The following is a 22,389-nucleotide window of genomic DNA, read 5'->3' on the forward strand; positions in this document are numbered from 1 at the left end:
AGTGCCCTCGTGGCCCAGCCTTGGAGTGTCGTTCACCCCAAGGCCTCTCCAAACAAGCTTTTATTGCCAACGGGTAAAAAATCTGCAGCCTAATCTGTGGCATCCTGGGTGAAACACAGAGAAGGGTGCTTCTGTCTCCCATTCAGATAAAGAGGGTCTCCTGTCACAGCCCTACACAGCCAGACACCACTGAGCTGCCAGCTGCCGTGAAGGTGCTTTCCCCAGATAAAACGTCGACACACTTAAGGGGTTTATTTGCTCCATCAATCACCAGTCAAGCGGTCCATCACAGCCACCTCAGCGCTGTCTCCACTCAATCCCCCACCCACGCTCTCGCCCCTCTTTTCTTCCTGCTTCTCTCCTACCTCTTTTCTCTGTCTTCAAGTGTGCGTCTCTCTGTTCTTCTTCTCCTGAGTATCACTCACTTTGTCTCTCTGTCAGTCTCTAGGTGTCCCTCTGCCATTCTCTCTCTCTTTGACTTCATCTCTCTTTCTTCTGTCTCAGTCACTCTCTGTGTCTCCTTCTCTTCTTTTTTCCTAGGTGGCCCCTTCCTAAAGCCTCCTGAAGTAAGAAGCTTAAGGGGAAGTCAATGCCAGATATTTCAATCCACTACAGGGATCCGGAAACTGCTGCTGACTTTCTGGGTATCTACTTCAAGGTCATAGAGACAAGGCTGTGAGAGGAGCCAGGAGTCCTAAGGCTTCTCTCCTTCTCTGTCCCCACCTGTCCCATTCCTCCTTCTCTTTTTCCCTTCTCCCCTCTCCTACACCACTCAGTCCTGAACACAGAGATGTTCTGCCATAGACGATGTGTTTTAGAGTCAGCCTGGGTTCCAATCTCCACTCTGCCCAGTACTAACTGAAGACCTTATAAATAACAGCAAACATCACAGAGGATCACTCTGCCCCAGGCACTGTCTGCATTATTAACTCACATACCCTCATCACCACACCATGGTAAGGGGCCCCATCCTTATCACCATTTTACAGGTTGGTGACTTAAGCCCAAGGACTCCGCACCAGTAAGTGCTGGAGCCAGAATTCAAACCTGGCCATCGGCACCTAAGCCTCCCTCTCAATCATTTCGCAGACCACTGTGCTCAATGCTTTACTACCTCTCTTAATTCCTGTAAGCCTCAGTTTCTCACCTGCAAATGCAGGCTGTCACAGCACTGTGTCCAGGGATTATGAGGAGCCCAGCTCACATGTGACGTGCTTGGCACACACCGGGCCCTGGTAAATGCTAGCCATTGTCTTGTTGTTGTTAATTGTTGGAGTATTACACCGATAAAGACATAAAAAACTCTCAACAGGTTGAGACTTGCCCAAATCCCATCAAAGTGGAAAAGATGAGACCAGGTCTGGCAGGGAGGAAGGGAGGAGGGTCTGAATTCAAAGTGGTGATGCTTTCCCTGTGAGACGGTGCTGTGAGCTTTTCTTTGTGCCCAAAGCTAAGCTAATTTCAAGACTTTTGCCTTGAAATCCCTTGCTCTTTCCTCTAGCCACAGCCGCCTGAAAACATCTAATAAGCGACATCGTAATTCCTGTTCCTGGTCTATGGTGTCTCCCTCCCACATTTAACAGCCAGACGTGGCTGCCCATGGTGAGCTCATCATAATTTACATCATTATTTACCATGTATGGACTTTCTCTGTAAGGCGTACTTATTTGTATATTTGTGGCCGTATGTGTGTGTGGCTTGCGGGGTGGGCGGAGGGGATCCCACCAGGTCCTCTTCTTGGGAACCACTGGTACTGCCAACAAAAATGGTCTCCAGCAGCTTTCTCCTGCTGGTGACCCTAGCGCCCCCCACCCCCAGCCCACCTCCCATAACTGAATAGTCCCATGGCAGCTCCCTCCCTGGAATTCATCATTCTTAACAGAGAAACACAGAAATGGGCTTTGTTGGGAGTCATCTTAAGGCAGTGCTCCAGGAGGAAAGTTCATGAACTCCTGCTGAAGAGATCTTTGAGGCTACCCTGGTTCCTTACAACCCTGAGTCTGGTTATTTAACTCTTCTTGGATTTTATAAGCTGCACAAATATCCCTCCAATAAACTCCCTGTTTTTTTTTGCTTAGACTAGCCCTGGTTGGATTCGTTGAAAACTTCTGTCCAGTCAGAGCTCTGCAGGGTGAGACGGGCTTGTTCCTGCAGCTCCCTGGGGTTCTAAACCAAGAGCTGCTGGGAACGCCAGTGAGCACTGGGTCCATGCTTCCTATTGTACAGATGAAGAGACTGAGGGCCTGAGTGCAGAGGTGACTCAGCTTCATTACCATCTTTTAAAGGTTATTTGACTGAGGTAGGAAGGAAAAGAGACTTTTAGGCGGTACAATCAAGTCGAGGCTTTCCACTCAAATTTAAACTTAGGAAACTGAATTTAATTTCTACCAGCAAGACATGTGATTCACTCTAGGTCACAGACTGCACCAGTGGCATAGCTAGATCCAGAACTCAGCATTCTTCTCCTTCTATGCTCTGAGAACCTAACAGCACAGCACAGGTGACACAGATCTTATGAAGCCAAGACTGGGGTACCTGCCTCCCTGGGAATCCAAGCTGCTCCCTGCTATTCATGTCACAAGTTAAGTACCTTAACACCACACTCTAGTCAAGGGAAGGAAATACATTCTATACCTGCTGAAGTTTTATAGAGGGTAAAAACAATTCTGTTGGGGAAATGGCTTGCGTTTTACAGTTGACTACATCATTAAGCAAAATCGTTGCAGTCTTATCAATTGTGTGTGTGTGTGTGTGTGTGTGTGTGTGTGTGTGTGTGTGTGTGTGAATTTTTAAGCCTGGGCTTTTATTTGCTGGGAATGGGAAGAACAGTTGAAGAAAATGACTACAGTTGGGAAGAAGAAAGGAAGCAAAAAACTATTTAGTGTAAAGAGCTTTGCTGTCTAGCTAGACTCCTCCATAGACTGGCTGTTTGGCCTCAGACAAATTACATCTCCGAATTTTACCTTCCTTGTCGATAAAACAGAGATATAATGCTCATTCGAAGGGTTATTTTAAGGTGAAAAAAATGAGATCGTGCATCTCAAGTGCTTAGTACTATGGCTGGCACTTAACAAGTGTTAAGTAAATATCAGTAATTCTTGTTGTTGATTCCTAAGCACAGAAGTGATCATACTGGCAAACTCTCTGATCTGAGTGTACGTAAATAAAAGGAATATTTCTTAGAAGGAGTGACTAAGGGAAAAAAATACATAAAACCTTTAGATTATGTGGAAGAAATAAACCGATGGCGGTGGGGGTGGGTGAGGGGGGCATTCAGCACCATGGGACCTCCCCTGAGAAGCATAAGGAGGAAAGAAAAATAATGTCTTGTCTATCTGCAAGGCTTTAAATGTGGCCTTGAAGTCAAGGGCACAGCAGATGTGGTTTCAAGGTCCTTCTTTAACACTTGCTCTCTGTATATAGCTTCAGGAGGGAAACATTTTTTCTGGCTTCAGAGCACCTAGAAACCAGCTGATTCCGCCAGGGGACGAATTATTGAAGGGCCCAAAGGCCCTGACCACAAGAAAAACTGGAACACCCTGCGAGGCGCTGTTCTGGGGCATGCCAGCCCAACCACGGCGGGCACTCAGCTCCCGGGGCTGGGATAAATACAGCAGTGCTCGGCTGGCATGTGATTCATTAAGGAGACGCTGTGCACAGCTGAGCACTCACTGAATGCAAATGGGGCCCCACATGGAGCGTACAATGCCTTGCACCACCTTCTCTGTGCAGGTACCTAAAGCCTCAGCCGAAGACGGAGACGCCCACCTCAGGCCAGCAGCACAGGGAAGCAGAATCGCACCAAGGCAACCGCGGGCTGCAGAAAGCCAGGAGGAAGATCCACCTGAGAATCCAGGGTGGAGTGTTTCCTGAGTACCGGCCTCTTTACATTTCTATACCTCATACCTCGGCGACGTCCAGCTCCCCTGAGCCACATTCCCAGGCATCCTCCTGATTTCCTACCCACCTCTTGGAGGCAACACAGACATTTAAGTAAGACTGTGTCGCTTTCCAAACCCTGCCATGACACTTGTCAGCTGGGTGATCTTGGCTAAGTTTCTTCATCTCTAGAAGGCTCAGTTTTCTCACTAGTAAAATGGTACTAGCCCCACACAGTTGTCCTACATTAAAATAATGCATGTAAAGCGATTAGCACAGTGCCTGGTGCAGAGTTAACACTCAATAACTATTAACTATTGTTATATAGTAGCACTGGTTTCTTCTGGATCCGCTCCTTTTGGCTTTCTAAAGTCTTAGGAGGAAGAAGTCAGCCACTTCATAAACGCAACTGCCATTTATAGAGCACCCACTGTGTGCCAGGCACTGCAGTGGAGGGAGACGGGAGCAGGACCCAGTCCCCAGCCCCAAGAAGTCAGGAGGCAAACCCACAGGTAAATCATATATTGCCGGGTAGCGAGAAAAGCTGAACAATAAAAGTTTAATATTATTGCTGAGTGATTCCTAAGGTTCAGGCACTGTGCTCAGCTCCTCGCACGGATTAGCTCATTTGATAGAGGCTCTTATTATCTACGTCTTACATATGAGAAAAGAAAAAAAATTAAAGAGGCGTGAACAAGGGGAATGGAAGCTGAGAGGAAGGAGCAGGGGCCCCGCTGACACTGATCTCAGTGAGCCACCTACCTGAAGGTCCCTCTCAGCCCTCAGCACCTCGCCCCCCTCCCATGCCACCAGCACAGCCTGTCCCCCGCCTCCCTCCTTCCTCCCAGAAGTCCTGGAAAGGCCCCCAGGATTAGACCTGGGCCTGGCTTGCCTCTGTCTCCCTTACCTGGTCACATCTTTTGCCTCAATTTGCTCTTGGCAAGACACACACCTGACTCATTTCACAAGTGCCTGGGAGCAAGACCAGATTCACTGGAAGCTTTTAAAAATGAAAATTCTATTTTAAATGTCTCCATGATCTTACACGGAACTGAGCAAAATTACTTAAATAATGAGATCTCACCACACCACTTTGTTACCTTGCCATACAAGTCAAGATACTTTTGTGTGCCCAGCGATGCCAGGACATGAGGAATACTGTAGAAGGGAGGCCACTTACCCAGTGCATTTCCTTAGATGAATGATATGCACTGCACACAGCATTTAATGCAGACTGTCACAATGACTGAGGCTTCCCTGTTAGAATACTTCATTCTTTATCATCACCACTTACTTGCCTGTCTTCTCCACTGGAGGATAAGCTCCGTGCAGGCAGAAATCAAGGCTATTTTGTCATAATATCCCCACGTCTAGCAAGAGGCATGGAACAACAAAAGTGAGTTTTAAGCAAATGCATCAACAAATGATAAATTATTAAATGAATGAACTTCAGCACCTTCAATGTGGATGTACAGAAATGTCTTAGGAATCCACAGAACTCACAGAAGTTCAGCTAATGCTAACGGTACCTAAACAACATCGTGAGGATGCTATTAATAGTCATCTTCAGCTCTGCCACCTTTAGTTTTTATCATAACTTTTACCACTAAGACGACTAATACTGTTAACAGCTGCTACTTATTAAGCATTTACTATATGCACCAGGCACTGTGCTAACCGCACAAGTTCACCCAGCTAGTAAATGGCACAGTCAGGATTTGAGCCGAGGAGTTGTCTGGCTGCAAATTTCACTCCTTCAACCACTAAACAATACTGCCTCCTGGAACAGAGCAAAGTAAGAGCAGATCCCTGGGACCGGAACAAGTCAGGTGGATAGGAAAGCATCATTTGCCCCTGGGATGATATCCTGCAACTGTGTAGGGAAGTGAGATGGCTAGCTCTCACCTTTTTTTGTTCAGGCTCTAAATCCACGGTTACTTGGCTGGTATTCCTACCCCTGAGCCAATAATTCGCTCTATTACAGGAGGTGTAAATTAGTGACTTTACAAAGAGAACCATTAAGCCATTCATGGTTTCAGAAGAGTAATTACTCTGGAAAATTCACAGCAGTCTAAGACCAGAACCTACCCACCTCTCTATTACCTCTCTGTCTCTGTCTCTCTGTGTGTCTCTCTGTGTCTCTTTCTATCTCTTGTCTCTGTCTCTCTCTCCACATCCCTACCATATGGGATAAAGAATAACTGTAGGCAAACCAGGAGCTGAGTCTGTCTGAAAATCATCCTTGCATTTATCGTTCCTGCTTATAGAAAGAAACCCTTCAGTGCACTCAGCAGGCACATTTAAATCAAAGCAATAGGGCTGGAAAGGGATTATGAAAGAGAGGGTCCCCTCTCTGGTTCCGCTCTTCCCCACGTGGTCATCACCACCATCGCCACCCCCTCTCCCACCACCAAGGTCTATGCTATGGACCTGAAATGAATCAGAAATTGCAGATTAAGACATGGAATTTTGGTGCAATGAGCCTGGAGTGAGCTGCCCAGCTCAACAGCGGCCAGAGAAAATTTCATTTGAAGGGTAACAAAGTTGAAATGTAAGGAGTTATTCTCAGAAGAGAAAGAGTAAAGTTGTACCCTATTAGAAAGGAACTATATAAGAAAGGGCTAGGATAACTACAAAGTTGCCAGTGTGAATTGGCAAGCAGCTCTGGTGGCCAGAGAGTATTTCATGAAGACTTGATTGAATTGAATACTACCACCAGTCCACAGGCAGGGCTCAGACCAGTTCCTGGTGCCAATCCTTTTGTCATTGACAAAATTATTTCTACTTGAGCTGCTACTTCTCCAGAATCTGACATTTGAGGTGGATTGCCCCTTAGGGCAAACTGCAAAGAAGTTTCACTAAACAGTCTTCTTCCTGTAAATCACCCCAGGGAAGAAAGATTTGTAGATGAGAGGGAAAAAAAGGCAAACTCAGAGTGTGGGGTATCCTGTTTTGAATAATGTCTAGAATGAATGCACAAAACTTAATGCAATCACTGAAGAAAAACTGCCTCAGGTAGAAGTGTAAACAGCTTAAATTAAAAAAAAAATAGAAGTTAACAATATGGACGAAATGAAAGAAAAACAATCCATCTAAAACATTCACTTTACTTTTAAAATATGGCAACCCTGTACAATAAATTACTAGTAAGTAGGTAATGAAATGCAGGCAAAAGCTAAGTTATGAATAGAGTGTGATGTATGCCCTGTGCCATCCTTCATTCTACTGAGAGGAGCTGCAACCTTTATGTAATTTGGCAGGAAGAACTAAGTTGCCTAAGTCTGCACTTAGGTAAATTTCTCCATTAGCATGAAAAATGGTATTCAGGGTCTTTTCCTCAATATAATTAGAAATTGAGTGTTCCCAAAACAATGTTCCTAAGGATAGAAACACACACACACACACACACACACACACACACACACACACACTTCCACAGTTTCAAGACATATAGAGAAAAAGACGGATTACATCATCTACTTGAAAGAGAAGCTAATACTGAGCAAAGTCCTTCCAGCTCTTTCTCTTCAGGCCAAGTTGGTCTAAAAAGTTTAGGTACTAAAAAGAAACTAGGTCTTGACTGCTTCTCTTACCATTTCTTCCTTTAGTTTTTTAATGACCTGGGAGGTGTCCTTGGTATCTTTTTTTTTAATTTTATTGAAGTGTAGTTGATTTACAATATCGTGTTTCAGGTGTATGGCATAATGTCCAGTATTTTTGCAGATTATACTCCATTAAAGGTTATTACAAGACAATGGGTATAATTCTCTGTGCTATACAGTATATCCTTGCTTCTTATCTATTTTATATACAGTAGCTGTACCTGTTAATCTCATACCCCTAATTTGCCCCTCCCCCCCTTCCCTCTCCCCTTTGGTAACCACAAGTTCATTTTCTCTATCTGTAAGTCTGCTCCTGTTTTGCAAATACATTCATTCATATTATTTTTTAGATTCTACACGTAAGTGATAACATACAGTATTTGTCTTTCTCTTACTTATTTTACTAAGCATAATATTCTCTACATCATAACAGAAAAAAATTAAGTTGCAGAATAATTACACACATGTGCACACACATACACGCACATACACACTTTGTAAAATCTGTATATTAAATTGATCATTTCATTACCTCTTAGAAAAGGGATTGTATCAACAGTCCCCTTATACACTTTTATATTATATTCTGATTTTATAACAAGTAAATACTGCCTTTAATTTTAAAAAGATCTTTCTACTCTTTTTGGGGGGGTAGGGGTGGGGAGTGAATGTTTCTTGGCCTCCAGTTCCTTTCTACAACAATCCTTTTCCCCAGGGTCTTTCCTGAACTCTCTCATTCTCATCATAGGAACTAGAGCTGGAGCCAGGAGGTCTAGCTCAAGGCCATACAACTGGAGGCAGTTTTCCCTCCACAATCATTGAATCAAGATGCTGACTTCTCACCTACTTCCTGGTTCTTGGCACGGACTGCCTCTAGAGAAACACTTGCCTAAGAAATGTCAAGTTAGTATTACTCTAAACGGTGGTCATGCCAAAACCATCTAAACTGTGCCCTTTCAGTCTGTGGTTTTCCGAGAAGTATAAGTAACCCCGGGCTACATGATCTTGTTCCACTGAGAGCCTTGACATTTGGTGTGTAGAATTAAATAGAATTTTTAACAGTTTCTTTACTAATGGTGCTGGTTTGAAAAATGCATGTGCAGTAAAACTCTTTGTTTTGAAATCTGGGAACACCTGAGGAAGTGTCGAGTCCAAACACGGTGAGGTTTGCATTACTGGAATCGTCAGTTGAGTGGTAGGATGGCTGAGGGCCAGAGAAGTTGCCAGGAGAGGTCAGTGTGGCAGAAAGACCAGTGGTCTGTGTCCCCGGACTGAATTCTAGAACAGATGTCAGCACCATTGTGTAGTGTCACCTATTGTCATCACTCTGGGCACCGGGTCACTCATCTCTAAGTAGACACATTATCATTGAGGGAAACCTCCAGGATTCCTAATTGGCTTCTATTGTCAAAGAGTCAGCATGGGGTATGACAATCATCCAAGGGCAACCCTGCTCACTCTGCAGAGCTCCCCAACATGACATGGCCTCATAGCTGCCCAAGCCAGAGCCTGGGGTAAGTAAGGGTGGATCTTGAAGAGCCTGAGGGTCATTCAGTCATCAAGCCCCATTAATTCCACCCCCCCAAACCATTTTTTTCCGGCTTTATTGAGATATAATTGACATATGATACTGTGAAAGTTTAAGGTGTACAACGTGATAATGTGATACAAGTATATGTTGCAGAAGCATTGCCACAATAAGGCTGGTTAACACATCCATCACCTCACAAAATTACAGTTGTGTGTGTGCATGTGTGTCTGTTGAGAACTTCTAAGATATACTCTGTTAGCAACTTTCCAGTACATGATACAGTATTGTTAACTACAGTCACCAAAGCCATTTACCATCCTTCATCCTCATCGGCACCATCTTCATCCAAGTCCCCGTCACCTCTCACCAGTAGAGGTTTCTGAACCATCTCCCTTCTTTCACTCTTACTTCCTTTCAATCCATTTTCTACACATTGGCCAGAGGGACCAATTTAAAAACACAAATGTGATCATACCATTCACTTGTTCATAATCCCTTTTTTTTTTTTCCTGTATAGCACAGGGAACTATATTCAATATCTTATAATTAACGGAAAAGAACTGAAAAAGAATACAAATATATATGTGTATATATATATATATATATGTATAACTGAATCACTTTGCTATACACCTGAAAACAACACAATATTGTAAATCAACTACACTTAAAAAAAAAAAAAAAAAAAGAGTCAGTATAGCTCCCAATTTCCCTCAGGATATTGTCTAAATGCCATGGCCTGACCTTCAAGGATCGTCAAGATCTGTCTCTTCCTGTCCCTCCAGGCAATCTACTGCTACTCTCATCCCTCCATCAGTGTATTCCAGTCACTTCTGCCTTTCCACAGCTCAACTGAGTCAAGTTCTCTACTGTCTCAGGGACCTCCCTCCAGCTTTGTTTTCACCAGTTACACCCTCCTCCTCTTTACCTGCCAACTCTTACTCATCACTCAGGTCACAGACGGCACTTCCTCCAGGACACCTCCCTGACTTCATGATGAGATATGATCTCCTTGTTACATGCTCTCAAGGCATCTCACACACACATCTCTCTTAATTTCATATGCGCCCACACGACTACCTGCTTAATGACTCCCTTCCCACCTAGACTAAAAACCCCATGACTAGGCTTGAGTCTCTCTGATTCATTGTCGTATTTCCAGTGCTTAGCAGAGTGGTCCAGTAGCTACTCAATAAATATTTGTCGGGTAAACACTTGATTGCTAATGCAAACCAAAACCTTGACCACTAGACAAATACTTCAACGGCACTTTTAGAAACTTTCATTATCAAGTCAAGGGCTTAAAAAGAAGGACCAAGTTTTAGGGCTCAGTGTACCTGGGACAGGTATACAGTGTGTTGATGCTTAATGTAAGGAAGAATAAATGCTGAGTTACAGGCCTTTCAGCAGCTGTATGCTCAGAGGGAAATTAGATTTCCAGGCCTCGGATGACCTGTGAATTAGCTACAAGGCACACATTCCTCCTGCCCCATGGATACCCCCAAAATGGAAAATGGCACAGTTCCAGGTTCAGAGAAGCAGGACATGCAGTGTGTGTAGCAGACCAAAGCTCCCGGGCAGGGCCCTCAACAGGCTCTCTACTGGTTTCTGGGGTTTGGGAGAGGCCACCTTTTAACATGTATTACAATGGAGGAGGCACCAGATTATCACATTAAATCATATCAGAACAGGAAATGTTGATCACAGAAGAGGGGTCCTGATCCAAAGAGGTGAGCTTTAAAACCCAGGGCTGCGTTTCAGTCACCAGACCTTAATGACCCAGTTGTGCGTACCTGGTTTGAAACCAAACACAGAGAGCAAGCCATGAGGGACGAGGGAAGGGAAAACTAAAAAATAATGGACTCTCTAAAGGCTAGGAGAAGGACACTTTTACTTGGCTTGAGCAGTTGTGTTTAAGGTTTCCATGAGATAGTTACTTCAACTAATAAATATTTGTTGCTCACCTACTATGCACCAATCATTGTGCTATCAAGGAATTTATAAGGAGAAACAAAAATCAACCCCCAAATATGTAAAATGGCAGCTATGATATGTATTTGGGTGTCAATTTTTATTTCTCTTTCCAAATTCCTTGAGAGCACAGTAATTGATGTATAATAGGTGCTCAACAAATATTTATTTGTGATACATACTTGAAAGACAAAATACATGGGCAATGAGAATTTAAAGAGATTTGACCTAGCCAGAAAATACAGGGATAGGTTCCCTGAGGGAGTGAAGCTTGAGGTGACCCAGGAAAGGAGAATAAGAAAGAACTAGGAGAAAAGGAGAAGAAAGGACATTCCATCCACAGGTCAGCAAGCACACAGGCCCTGCAGCAGAAGGGAGCCGAGTGGGTCAGAGGGACTGAATGAAGGCCCCTGAATCCGGAGTGGAGAAAATCTGGGTAAGCCGGGTGAAAAGAGGCTGGCAGGCAGCCAGGACCAGACCCTCGCAGGGCACGTGAAGTTTTGCCTTCATCCTAAGAGCAATGAGAAGAAATTAGAGGATTTTAAGAAGGTGAGCACCTCAGTCAGACCTGAAATGTGCAAAGATCATTCTGGCTGCAGTGAAGTTTAAAGACTTCCACTTCTGACACTGTGGTAGACACAGTGCCCTAGAAAACCTCTCAATAAAAATGACTCCCAGGGCTTCCCTGGTGGCACAGTGGTTAAGAATCCACCTGCCAAGGCAGGGGACACAGGTTTGAGCCCTGGTCCGGGAAGATCCCACATGCCGCGGAGCAACTAAGTCCATGCACCACGACTACCGAGCCTGCGCTCTAGAGCCCGCGAGCCACAACTACTGGGGCCTGCAAGCCACAACTCCTGGAGCCCACGTGCCACAACTACTGAAGTTAACTGGTTGGGGAAGAGAAAGAATGAGATCAATCCTGGGGCCTGCATATTGGTGACCCTTGCAGTAAGCTGATACCCCAAATTGTTATACCTTCCTATAAAGAAGGGTGAGAAATAAATCTACTGCATGAAAGAAAACTTGGTGCTGGGTGAAGAAGGAAAACACATCTCCACTGAGATTTCTTAACCACAAGCCAGTCCTCACCTGGATTTTGTTTGTTTGTGATTTTGTTTGTTTTTGTTTTCTCCAAATTCATGTGCCTCACCTGGATCAACAAAGAGAAATTTTAACTTAAAGAGGTCTCTGGTTGTTAGTGACCCCCAGGCGAACAATGGAAGGAAATTCTGATTTTCTCTGGAAGAAAATAAAAAACTTTAATTCAAGACTAAAAATACACAAGAACTGATAAAGTTGAAAGGGAAATAAGCTTTAAAAAATAATAATAACAACAAAATGCACAAGGACTCAAGGTCACCCAAAACAGAAACAGCAGAATCAGCCTCACAAAGAATCCCCCTGTTGGAGTTATCCAGCAAAGAATATAAAATCTCATATTTAATGTGCTTCAAAATATAGAAAGGATGTTTGAAAATACGATCAAGAAACAAAAAAAAGTTAAAAAGTTATATTTGAATAAGAACTCAATAGAATTTCTGAAAATAAATAATACAATGATTAAAATAAAAAATCTCATTCAATGAATCAAACAGCATATTAGATGCAGTTAAGAGGGAAATCGGTAAGCTGGAAAATAGCTTGAAAGAAATTAGCCAGAATGAACCCCAAAAAACAAAAGATAGAAAATATGAGAGTTTATGAGACATGGAGAATATGAGGTCTAACATACACTAACTGACATTTCAGAGAGATCACAGAATATAAGGGGAAAATGCAAAAATTAAAAAGAATGATGAATGAAAAATTTTATAGAATTGGTATTGAAAATACCAAACTCCAGATCCAGGAAAACTAGCTTCTAGCTATATAAGCAAACTCAGTCTTAAGTACAACATAGAGAAATGCAGAATACCAAAGACGAAGAGATGATCTTAAAGGCTGCCAGGGAGAAAAAAACAGAATGCCTATAAAGGAACAACAGTAAGACTGACAGCTAACCTTAACAGCTGATCACAATGAACAAAAGAGCTAGAACTCTATATCCAGGGAAACCCCATTCCAAGTTTCAGAATAAAATCAGAGAGACTTTAGCAACTCTACCAGTAAATTTCCTGCCATTAATAATAAACGATTTACTTCAAGGAGAAGAAAAACAAATATGGATGGTCAAAGATGACAGGAGAAGTGATACCTTTTTTTTCACTGTGATAAAAAAAATAACACGAAATTTACCACTTTAACCACTTTTAAGTTTACAGTATAGTAGTGTTGATGAACTTTTATTGGTAAAATCATATGAACAAATACCAACTGCTTAAAACAATAATAATGTCTAATTTGTGGAATTATCAAAAAAGGCAAAACTGACATACTACACAATTATAGTATAATATTTAAGAAGGAAGTGGAAGTGTCTTCTAAAATCCTTTATTTTTCAGAAGGACTGTAAAGATACTAAGATTTTATTAAGTTAAATATGTATGATAGAATACCTAAGTAGCCACTAATAGAACTGGATATAAAATGTAACTTTCAAACTATTAAAGGCGAAAAGAGAGTGAAAAAACTGAAGACAGTCCAAAAAAAAGAAGGAAAAAGAGAACAGAAAATCAGAGTGTTGGCGAAGATGCACATCTAAAATGATATAAATAAGTTCAAAACATCAGTGATCACAATAAAATGTAATACTGCTTCACGATGAACATTATTATCAAATTAGTGATAGAAAAGAACTACCTTAAATTGATAAAAGATACCTAGAATATTTTTTAAATCTAATACATAATATATACCACCATTTTTATTCAACATTGGTCTAGAATCCTAGCCAATGCAGTAAGACAGGGAGAAAAAGGATTCAAATTAGAAAGAGAGAAACAAAGCTTTCCATATTTACAGATGTTATAACTGTCTACTTAGGAAATTCGTGAGACTCCATAGCAAAACAAAGAAGACAAGGATGGAAGCAGCAAGACCACTGGAGAAAGCTAACACAGTGATCCAGGTGTGAGGTGATGAGAACTGTGAACAGGAAGTTGGTAGTGAAGATGGAAAGATGTGGATGAATTTGAGAGACATTTAAGAGGGGATTTGACTGCGGATTACGTGGGAAAAACACAAAAAATGAGGTGTCAAAAAATCCTATTTGTCTGCCCCATGCAACATGCTGGGTTGTACGTCAGTGAAAAGAGGGGACATCATGAGTTTGGTTCTGGTTATGCTAACTTCGAATTGCCTCGGAGATACGAAAGATATCAAGTAAACTGGACACACAGATCTGGAACTTGTTGAAGAGGTCAAGCTGGATTTCTGGGTTATCTGCATAGAAGCAGTAACTGAAGAGATGGGTTTGAATTTGGTCACCTAGGTGGAGGGAGTTGAGCGAAAGGAGGATTGGTTTAAACTGAGCATTTAGGACCTCCAAAGGGTGTGAGAAGTATGAGGAATACTAAAAGAGTTCTGTGCTACAGAGGCCAAGGGGAGAAAGTGTTTTGAGGAAGCGGAGAGGTTAGTAATGTAAAATGCTGTGGCTCGTGCTATCTGGGATATTCTTAACTGTTAACATAATAATGTTATCATCTGTGGCTTGTTCACAAAATATGTTTGATCATGGGCAAGCTCTTCGTTTTTATCACCCCTATGGTACCCAAGACGAGTAGGTCTGCCCTCCCTCCAGAATGCCCATCTGATAGGAAATCAGGAAATAATAATTAACGATATTATTTATCCCAGCAAACTGATTTGGAAAAACATTCTTCTGTGGAAAAGTTCACCTGTACACAGATACACACATCTGCATAGTGCACTCTGATGATCAAATCAAGTGAAGTTGACACTATCTGCTACTTCAGGTAATATGGGTCTTTAGACCCATACATTAACAGATCACTGAGAAGTGACTATATATTTTAAAAAACTTGTCCAAAACTGCAGCCAACAATTCATGGTCGCTAAAACATATATGGCATTAAAAAGTAATAAACGGGGGGCTTCCCTGGTGGCACAGTGGTTGAGCGTCCGCCTGCCGATGCAGGGGACACGGGTTCGTGCCCCGGTCCGGGAAGATTCCACATGCCACAGAGCGGCTGGGCCCATGAGCCATGGCCGCTAAGCCTGCGCGTCCAGAGCCTGTGCTCTGCAACGGCAGAGGCCACAACAGTGAGAGGCCCGCGTACCGCAAAAAAAAAAAAAAAGTAATAAACGTTATGACCGTAAAACAATAATGCTTAGCAGAGATGAGATACTGCAAAAAACAAACCAACCAACCAACCAACAGAAAAACCTAAAGGGATTGCTCAGTGAAATAAGGTGGCACAGGCTGTGTCTGCTCCCCAACCCAATTAAAGATGGGCGGTTTATGTCTTTGAATCGTACAGGAGGCAACCAAAGAGGCTTGTGGGAGGTTATGAAACACATGCTTTTCAATTTTAAATATGGAATTACTATAATCTAAAACACAAACGCTTTGTAGGACAACATGCACTCTGTCTGTATTCTTGAGTCCTTTACTCCTATCCAGGGTTGTGTAATTAACTCAGGGATTAACAATCTGTCACTTCCTACTGAGCTGCCCATTTCAGGTACCACTGGTCAGTCACAGCTCCCTGTGCAGTTACCTCTGAACTCAGTCTCAGTGTCCTCCTCAACACTAGACCACACAGCCGCCCCCAATCCACCCATGTGGCACATGACACAAGCCCTCTTCACCATCAAGTGTCAGCATGCTACGTCACATGAAAGCATCTTCAACTACATGCCTCCCGAGGACTCTGTAATACACTTAGAATGATCTTTGCATGGTAGGCTCTGCCTATCTCACCCAATTTATCTTCCTCCTAATCTCCCCTGTGCTCCCTATACTTCAGCCACGATAACTTTCTGAAAAAAAAACTCTTTCAAGCTCTTTCTTATTCAAGATCACTTGCTCAGACTTTCCCTCCCTGAAGGACTCTTCCTTCTATCCCTGCATGGCTGGATCATTGCCATCCCTCACATCTCAGTTTAAACGTCACTTCAGGGAATTCCCTGGTGGTACAGTCGTTAAGAATCCGCCTGCCAATGCAGGGAACACGGGTTCGAGCCCTGGTCCGGGAAGATCCCACATGCCGCAGAGCACCTAAGCCCGTGAGCCGCAACTACTGAGCCCGCGTGCTGAGGCCTGCGCGCCTAGAGCCTGTGCTCCACAACAAGAGAAGCCACCGCAATGAGAAGGCTGCTCACCACTACGAAGAGTAGCCCCCGCTCACCGCAACTAGAGAAAGCCCGCGTGCAGCAACAAAGACCCAACGCAGCCAAAAATAAAAAACAAATTAATTAATTAAACGTCACTTCATCAGAATCCTCACAATAACACTGTGAAGTAATCCCAACTTTAGACGAGGAAACTGGGGCACAGAGGTTAGGTCACTTGCCCACAATTATACAGGTAGTTACTGGGATTATTCACTGCTGTACTGGACCACCTGTCTCAACTACTTGCTTAACTCCCGTACAGGCATTTATCATGGTTTGCAACGACTTGGTGTATTTGTTTATTTTATTTTTTTCCCCCATAGTATTATATAAGGGAAGCATGAGGGCAGGGCTACAACTGCCTTTTTCACTGCACTATCCTAGCATAGAACTTCCAAATAGTAAGACTCAAAAATGTTTACTGAACGAATGAATGAACAAACGAATTGAACTGAACTCATATGTCTTTGCAACTGACTACATTAGGAGAGTAGATCTGAGATACAGAGGAGCTAGTTTGGAGATTTGAAGGACAGTGACCGTATGTGCCCCATAACTAAGTCCTTTTTAATTTTCCATCCACCCCAAAGACACAATAAGAAACAAGCCCAACAACTGAGTAATATATTATTAATACTTCCTAATAAGGAAACAAATTCTACTTCAGGGTGATGCCTGCCTCAAGTGCATCTGAAGTGGATCACAAAATACATCTAGTCATCCTGATTCAGTTCAGCATTCCTGACAGTTAGGTTAGCTTGGTGAATTTCACCCCTCTGGCAAACTAGACCCTTTATTATCCTGCATGTCCATATTAAGTTACAGGGGATTTGCAAACACATATCCTAAATCTACATATTTATTCAGTAAATTGATCTCCCACCCAAGTCATTCTCTGAGGAACTGTCAGCCTAGGCATTTGACAGAAAGTTATTTTTGTGCAAAGGCAAAGATTCTACCAGCAAGCTAGCCCCAGACTTCTAACAAGGAGTTAACAAGGAAAGGAAATCGGCTACTGCTTCAACCTGAAAGAATGAATATCTGTGTCCTCCTTGGCTTTTCCCTTAACTATCTATAGCATCTTGTTCTGCAAAATTAAGCGATTTAAAGGTACAATGGAAGCAAACAAGACCAGCATTTTACACTTTGCTGTAAGCAGAGTATGAGATTGGTAAGAAATAGGAAACAACTGGCTCAGCTTCTGAGGGATGGTGGGGGGAAGCCAGTCTTGGATTATACCCTGGCAAAGAACAATCCACAATGTAAGTAATTCACGCGCAGATGATGGGAAATAAGTCATCAAAGCCTGATCCCTCTGCCCCCGATGGCCTCCTGTTTGGATACTAGGAAAGATGCTAAACTCTGGGAAAGGGTCGGCTGATTCACCAAAGATCTCCTAATTGTGAAATATCTTGTTCCTGATCAGTTTTCAGTTCCCAGGACCTCACTGTAACAGTGACTACTGCTGACATTCCCTCTCGGAAATGCTCCGTTTCCTGGGTCCTGTAATGCCAATCCTTCCTGCTTCCTCTCCTATATCTCCAATCCTCCTTCCCTGGGACTCTCCCCTCATCCATCCCTCCAACATGCGAATCTCCTGCATTCCATTCTGAGTTTTATAGCGCTGCTCACCTTGTGCTACAGCTTCAAACACATCCTATTTCTACCAAAACCATATCTCCATTCTCCACTCCCCTGAACTCCTAATCTGTATCTAACCGCCTGCTGTGCATTTCCATCTGGCTACGCCAGTAAACACCTCCGGCATCACATGTCCCAAACACATCGTCTCCCCCCCAAAACCTGCTCCTCCCCTCACCCATCATGCTGATGAGCAATACCTGATAAAAGTGGACCACGAAGTTCAGGGTCAGATCAGCCAATGGCCCTCCATCCGTTCCACTCCCACATTCAATTAGTTTGGGCAATCCTGCCATCTATAAACCCTCATCTTCTTACTTTCCTTCTTCTCCAGCCCCACCGTGACTACCTGAGTTCAAGTCCTCCTGCCTGGATTACTGCAATAGCTTCGTTATTGATCTCCTGCCTCCCCTCCTCTGTCTACCACATGCTAACCTTACTTCTGCACTAATCATTCTAAAACATGAATCTAATCATGTTAATGCCCTGCTTTAGAACTTCAGTGGCTCCCCACTGCCAAAAGCAGGGGTTTCCAAAACTGCTCCTATGAGGAAAACAAAAAAATTTAAGTATGAGTCTCAACAGTTGCTTATTTATATATAAATTATATCCATGTACTATTCTAAGTCAAATGTTTATAAAGTTTAGTTTCTTCATCTTAGGACAAAATGAAGAAATTTTAATATTTTTGTCTGATCCCAGTAGATTAGTTTGTACCTCTGCTGGGGTATTCACTCTGTGCTCTGAGGATGGAGGGTAGCATCTATGCCAATATCCCCCAGCATAGAGGATGACGTCAAACTCCTTGGTCTGGCATTCAAGGTGTTTCACAATCTAGCTCCAAATCCCCTCTTCAAACACCTCCTCACTCCTCCACCACCACAGCTGCACCCACTAGCGACTGTTCCATAAAAGTGCCATTCATGGGCAAGCACAGGATAGCACAAAGAGCTGAGACTTTGATGTCAGATCCCTCCCTGCCAACATCTAACTGTGTGACCTAAAGTCATTTTCTGCACCTCTCTGGGTTTCAATTTCCCCTTCTGTAAAGTGAACATGAAATGAATATAATAATACCTGTACTTTGCAGGGTTGTCGTGAGTATTAAGTGAGGTAGAGCAAAAAGTGATACAGGGCCATGCAAAGAGGAGAGGCTTTTATAAATGGTACCTCAGCGTAAGTTCTATATCATATGTTGTCCCCTCTACTTGGAATTCCCGATTCTCTTTTCTTCCATGGCCAGGCTTCTTAAATACCTTCCAATGTCTAGTTTAAAAGATCACCTCCTCCGAGAAGAATGACTCATCCTCCCGAGGTGGAGTCTGTCATTCAAACCTGTCTGCCCCCGGGAACCATTTGTAAGCCTCCACTGAATCATATCACTGATCATTGCTTATCCCAGGCATGCTGGCATTTGACTGCTGGCATGCGTGTCTTTCTTGCTCACTCAACTGCCACTGCTTGAGGAAGTCTGACATCAATTTCAGAGTTCCCAGCACTTAACAAAGTCCCTAGCACATAACAGGTGCTCAATAACAGTTTATCAATATTTCCATATGTAAAGGGGAAGAGGACTGTTTAAAAGTGCACATATATGCACAATTTCACGTTATAATAAGGATGACTTACTTAGTGATTTACAAAACACTTTCACATATGTTTGTAAGAAACGGGTTGTTACCTCCCCCTCTGCCCTGTAGCAACTCATAAAATAGATAATAACTTAGAGAAAAGTAACTGTTTGACTATATCCCTTTGATGAGTTTTCTCTTCCATCCTGATCTGATGCCAAGTTAATGTTATCATAAAATAATTCCATTAAGTGCAATTGTGCAGTTTACTGAGCCATTACTGTCATCAAAAAGTGAAATTACATTCAAAGCCTAAAACAGAGGTTTACACAGGAATAAATGTCATTAACATGGCAAACAAATTACATGCAGGAGAAACAGAAATAGCAATATGACCAGAATTCCAACCCATCCTCAGCATAAACAGATGATCACGTTTTAATATTTATTCATACATGAACGGTGAAAACAAATCACACTGGCAAGTACCTTCGAGTTAAATTCATATTTGTTCAAAAAGGCGGAGGCTTATGTATCCTCTGTGACTGCAGGCTACACTGGGCATGCCTGAGCTTTATGCAGACAACCTCTGCCTAAAATATTCATGACCTGCAGGATAAACTAGTATATAATATTTACATAAGAAGAAACTGAACTGGTGGAAAGATGAGGTGGAGGCCAGGGGAGGGAGGGCGGGATGGGTAGAATAAAGCCAGACGCAAAATAAAAAGGCAAAAGCGAGCATCAGAGAGCATCAAATCATCTGATGCTGAAGGCAATTAGAGAAAGGGCAATGATGTCTGGCCCTGGGTGACCAGAGCCAGATTGGGGCTGTCTGCTGGAGGTGAGAACCGTGGTCCTTTGAGCCTGTGTTAATGGAGTGGCAGTCCCAGTGCAGGCAAATGACACTGTGCATGCCATGGCCAGCCTGCCCAGGTCCCAGGTGAGGGCTGGGGAGCAGAAGGACTCCTGGAGATGCTGCTGCTTCCATTAGGATACTGAGTGCCTTCCTCTTTCCCTGACCAGTGAGTTGTTTCCAAGGGGTGTGAGCTCACCTGGACCGGCCCCATGTCAGCTTTTCTTTGTTCATTTCCCGGGAGGATATGAGGACAAAGTCACTGCTGCCGGGACAGCCTCGCCATGCTGGCGAGGATGCCCTTCCTGGCAACTCCTGCTCCAAGGCATCATGCTCTTCACTGAAGTCCTACTGTGCTTAGGGATGGATGGCAGCACCTAAACCCACACAGCCTCGCACCTCTCAGCAGCCCCAGCAGCGCCCAGCAAGTTGACCCTTCCAGCTGGAGTTGCTTCCTCTCAGGACAGCCCCTCCTCTCAGCCAGCCGGGCTTCCCACCTGCACAGCCTGGAAAAAGTGCCAGTTCTCAAATCTGCTTAATCAGGTGAGGTAGAATGCGAAGCTTGCTCTACTGAGTCTTAGCTGTGTGAACTTTGAGCTTGAATTGAAGCCTCAGCCTCCTCATTTGTGAAAGGGGGATAGAAATGCTGTCCCACTGCTTACTGAAGGAGTGCCTACTGTGTGCTGGGTGCTGTCCTCAGCGCTTGGAATGCAGCACGAAACAGTCAAAGACTCCTGTCCTTGTGGACCTGACATTCTAGTAGGAAGAGCGCTAAAATGTCATAACTTATTATTGTATGTTAACATGGGGAGGAAGAATGACAGAAAGCAGAGTGAACGGGAGGGCAATCAGAAGTGCCAGGGGCCAGGTGACAGGCCCAGGCTGCTCTCTGGGAAAGGCTGGATGCTGTCTTATGCCCCCTTCCAGCCCCTCCTCCCCCACTCACGCACACAGGCACCCACCACACCCTGGTCGGCTTGTTCCTCACCACGTACAGGGAGGGGGAGACCAGCCCCTTAGGGTCTTTAGAAATAGGAAGAAAAATGTGTGATCAGGAGCATGACTCCTGTGCTGGGCTCTTGGGCCCACTTCAGTCTGTCTGTCTCAAATCTAGGTATTTTTGCTTCCATTTTATTTTATTTTTAAGAAAACAAAACAAAAATCTGCACTAATTTACCTGGTTTCGTACGAAAACTTTTTTTTTTAACTTTTTACATTTTTTGGTGTCCGTTTGTATTGAATAATTTGCTACATTTGTAAAATGTAATTTCTAACGTAAAAAACATAATTCTTTTCTTCTCAAGATTTTTTCTTAAGAGGAGAGAAAGATACTTTTTCAGGAAAAACAAACTTTAAAATAAAAGAAGAGGAGAATAAAATCTACTTCTCCCCTTTCCCCAACCTCTGTCTACCCCTCTTTCCCAGGAACAAATCAAAAGGTGGATCGTCTTGTAAAGAACGTAAACTTTTAGTCCAGAACGATGTGTTTTTCTCAATGCAGTGAGCTGTAGATTCTCCAGTTTGACCCCTGCGGGTGGGAATGGGGGCACTGAGGCAACATGGAGAGGCGCTCGGGGGGAGCAGGGTCATGAATTTGTTTTCTGTAGTGAAGGAGGAATACAATCAAGCATTTTGTATTCAGAATGCTGTGCAATATTTTGGAATGGAACACTGGTGTGTTTAGAGATTGAGTTTAAAAACAAAACAAAAAGATTGATCAAATCTGTACAGTTTATATTGTTCCAGATTGTTTTAAGTCTGTATTAAAAGCATGATATATAATAACAAAAAAACAAACCAAAAGAAGAAGTGCCAGGGGCAGGGCCTGCCCCTGTACGTAAGGGAATGAGGAGAAGTTTGAATAAAGCTCTAAAAGAGGCGAGTGGGTGAGCAAGCAGTTGTCTGGGAAAGGGTGCAAAGGCCCTGCCCTGGGAACCTGAGCCACAGCAAGGAGGCCCGTGAGGCTGGCACACAGTGAGAGAGGAGTAGGAGGAGGTGAAGTCAGGAGACGAGGGTCTCCACCGCATTTATGTGAAGGCTGATGGAGATAATGAGGGAAAGGCACTTAGCAGGACATCATAACCGTGGGCACTCGCTATG

General features: G+C 43.4%; 1 protein-coding gene across 1 annotated transcript in view; it reads right to left on the reverse strand.

Annotated features, from left to right (window-relative positions):
- The window catches only part of DOCK2 (dedicator of cytokinesis 2), a 407,441-nt gene that overhangs the window by 306,014 nt on the left and 79,038 nt on the right, over positions 1-22,389 (reverse strand). The window lies entirely within an intron of this gene.

Source organism: Leucopleurus acutus (assembly GCF_964270905.1).
Source record: "Leucopleurus acutus genome assembly, chromosome: 3".
NCBI lineage: Eukaryota > Metazoa > Chordata > Mammalia > Artiodactyla > Delphinidae > Leucopleurus > Leucopleurus acutus.